Source organism: Cebus imitator, unplaced genomic scaffold (genome assembly GCF_001604975.1).
Source record: "Cebus imitator isolate Cc_AM_T3 unplaced genomic scaffold, Cebus_imitator-1.0 Scaffold17, whole genome shotgun sequence".
Lineage (NCBI taxonomy): Eukaryota > Metazoa > Chordata > Mammalia > Primates > Cebidae > Cebus > Cebus imitator.
The window spans coordinates 1,501,273-1,504,976 of NW_016107332.1; the positions used below are offsets into that span (position 1 = coordinate 1,501,273).

Sequence of the window (3,704 nt, forward strand, 5' to 3'; positions counted from 1 at the left end):
ACCCATTAGCCAACCCCCCTACCCTTCCCAGCCTCTGGTAACCATCATTCTACTGTCTATCTCCATTAGTTTGTTTTAAATGTTAGCTCCCATGAAAAACTGAGAACATGTGAAATTTGTGTTTCTGTGCCTGGCTTATTTCACTTAACATAATGACCTCCAGTTCCATCTACGTTGTTGCAAATGCCAGGATCTCATTCTTTTTTATGGCTGACCTAACAGTTTCTTTATCCATTCATCTGTTGATGGACACTTAGGTTGATTCCAAATCCTGACTATTGTGAATAGTGGTGCAATAAACATAGGAGTGTAGGTATCTCTTTGATATACTGATTTCCTTTTTGAGGGGGTATAAACCTAGCAGTGGGATTGCTGGATCATATGGTATCTCTATTTTTAGTTTTATGAGGAGCTTCTTCCATACTGTTCTCCATAGTGGTTTTACTAATTTACATTCCCACAAACAGTGTATGAGGGTTCCTTTTTTTTGGCATCCTTGTCAGCCTTTGTTACTGCCTGAGCACCTTTTCATATACCTGTTTGCTATTTGTAGGTCTTCTTTTGAGAAATGTCTATTCAGATCTTTTGCCCATTTATTACTTGGGTTATTAGATTTTTTCCCTGTAGAGTTGTTGGAACTCCTCATATATTCTAGTTATCAATCCCTTGTCAGACAGATAGTTCCCATTCTGGGGGTTGTCTCTTCGCTTTGATTGTTTCCTTTGCTGTGCAGAAGCTTTTTAGCTTGATATGATCCCATTTGTCCATTCTTTTCTTTGGTTGCCTGTGCTGCGACATCTTAAGGTTGTGAGTTTGGGGATTGCCTGCCATGCTTCTTCTTTGCTATTACCATTATCTTTAATAACCACAGACAAATGACAGTAACCCACATGATACCTGTACTAGAAACCCAGATTCCCCTCATTATTTTTGATTATGTGGAAGCACCCATAAACCAGTGCAAATCCTAAACATAATTACCTTGTCCAGAAGTAGACATTAATGTAAAACATTTACGTCAATAAAGATTTGGCCACATTCCCTCGGACTGGTCATTCCTAGTTAGATTCCCTGAGGGTGCCATCATTTACTTTGAAAACTGCCCAGAGGTGTATGAATAGCCAACTCCAGGACAATGTAGAACCGTGACCATTTTAAAGACAGCCATCCCCCTTTAAAAATAGAACTACTAAGGCCTTCGATGAAACCACGCATAGCTGCTGTGCACCCCAAAAGCTGTGGAAAAGCGCAGTATTCGGTTAAGCAAATAGCAACTTTCACTGTTTATTTTGGTGACGGTTCCTTATCCTTAAATGAGAAGCAGATCAATTAACAGGACAAATGACACTATAGTTAGGCACGAAAGGGACAGTACTGCCAGCCTCATTAGCTTGGAGCACCCTTCCAGCTCACATCATGTGGACTGATGACTAACCTTGCCAGGCAACGCTGTGAGTTTTGGAAACCCACCTCTTTGACCTAGGCCCCGTCAACACCCTCTGAATCAACGCTGGCGCTCCCAAGCCCACTCACTCTCTGTCAGGAAGCAGTTTCCGAAACAGGCCGGGTGCGGGGGTGAGGGATCCAGTTCCAGCCCCACCCCTGAAAGTTGCTGGGAGTGGCACCCGAAGAACTTTCCCAGATTGATCTCTGTCACCGCTCGGGGAGGTCAGCTCCAGGCCCTCAGCCTTTCCGCCGGGAGCCAATCTGCCCTGCCTGCCAAGCCCCTCCTTCCCTGCACCTTAAACAGCCGCGAGGGGAGAGTCGGCTGCGATTTTCTTCTTAAGGAGTCGCGCAGGTTTTTCGAGCTCCACTCTGCGCCAGGAGAACCACGGCAGCAGGAACGGGCACTGCTGCCACCGGGCCGACGGGTGAGTCACTGTTTGGAAATGGAGTGGGCGGGCGAGGGTGTGAGAGAATGAATGATGTCAGGAGCGCGCTGAGCGCAGGGCGCAGGGAGCCGGCCGCGCGCAGCGGGCGGGGAGAGCGGGCGCCGGGCCGCGGTCAACACAGCGCCGCGCCGCGGGCCGAGTGGGGCGGGGAGACCCCGCCCTCGGCGCGCACGGAGCCGCCCTCCGCCGCTCGGAGCCCGGCCCGTGCTGCAGCGCCGCCGAGTGCGGCCTCGGGGGCGGCGGCCGCGGGAGGGACCTGGAGAGCTGCTTCCCCTGTCGAGGCTGCGGCGTGGGAGGGCGAGACCCCGTGCAAACTTTCTAGCGGCTTCGGCCCGGTGGTGGTGACGCCCGGAGCTGGCCGCGGCGGCTGCGGCAGCGGGCTCCGTCCCCTGGCAGATCCCTTCCCCGGGAGCAAGTGCCTTCAGCTGGGAGTGTCTGGAGCCCCGGCCGCCAGCGGGTAAGGAGCGCGCGCGGAGGGGCCGGGAGGAGGATGGGCTGGGGAGCCACGAGTCCTCCGAAGCGCGGGAGGGGGAAGGTGGATTGCGAAGCCGGTACGTGGCTCGAATCTGGCCCCCACCCTTCCCGCCCAGGGCATCCTTCCTCGATTTTGTCGGCTGGAGGAGGGATGTGTGCCTTAGTGTCCTAGCTCGAGCAGTCAGCTCATTCATTTGTAACCTGTGTCGGGCACCTGGGTCCTGGCGTTGAAATGGCACAGGTTAAACCACAAATTGTCCAGAGCCACTCTGGAGGTCAGGGCTGAAGTTCAGGTGGTGGAGGAGGGACTGTGTGTGTGGTTTTTTTTCCCTTTTTTTTTTTCCCCCCCGAGAGGCACCTACTGATGATGTGTGAGCAGTAACAGCTCAGCTCTGGGCAACCCACATGGAAACCCTTCAACGTGTGGCATTCCAGAGCTGCTCCCCTTACAGAAGGGGAGACTTGGGTTTCTCAGCGAAAATAAGGGGCAGTGAACCACTGTCAACATCCAGCCAGCGGTGTGGATAATCATTAATTATCCGCAGCTTGAAACCAACTCACAATATTATGTCCTGTAGTCTTTTAATTTATTAGTGTTGCCATTCCTCTATTTCAAGTCTTGCCTGCTCTATAAAATGACCTTAAAATCATTTTGACACGTGCGTTATGTTTTGAAGAGATTCAGCTGTTTAGTGTCACTGGATTCGGCGTGGATTTTGAATCTGTACCTAACTTTTCAAATTCTTGGTTTCATTCCCAGTTTCCTCTATTAACGGTGGGTGCTCAGGCACATTAAACATTCTGAACCAGTAAAATGGGATTATAACTACTTCAGATAATAAGGTGGATTAAATAAGGATTAATAATGAGGACAATAATGAGGATTAAAGCGCAAAAGACCTCTCATGTCTAATACAAAGCAGACCCCAACAAATTATAGCTGTTTATATATAAATAATAGTGTGTTCCAGCTGGCTTAGGTAACAACCAATTAATTTCACAGAATGTCCTTCTAAGCCTCGGGGGCTGAGGGTTAGCGTGTGAAATCCTTTGGCAAGTTCCTTAGGTAGGGAATTGATGTTTCCAGCAAGTTAAACATTTGACTGCGGATACCTGAGAAGGTTATGGTTTCCATCCTGTGTCATGGGAACTGCCATTTACTGTTTAAACAATGTCACAGCAATGGCTGAAAGTGACAACCTGGAATTTACAGGAAGAAAGGAGGTGTGGGAAGCTAACTTTACCTTCACCTTTTTTTTTTTTTTTAAAGAAGCAGTGCAAAATTTTCTCTTTACGCCCTTTCCTTAATCATCTAATATTCTTCACAATCGTCTGGTT

General features: G+C 49.2%; 1 protein-coding gene across 4 annotated transcripts in view; it reads left to right on the plus strand.

Moving 5' to 3' along the window:
• Positions 1-1,408: 1,408 nt before the first annotated feature.
• SGMS2 (sphingomyelin synthase 2) overlaps positions 1,409-3,704 on the plus strand; it is an 83,992-nt gene continuing 81,696 nt past the window's right edge. For 2 of the 4 annotated variants that reach the window (XM_017509038.2, XM_037731689.1), the window contains exon 1: positions 1,409-1,871. The gene's annotated coding sequence lies outside the window, so the exon portion shown is untranslated. Of the gene's footprint in view, positions 1,872-1,959; positions 2,350-3,704 lie in introns of those variants that run through there. The other 2 variants (XM_017509032.2, XM_017509058.2) reach the window with 2 other exon arrangements.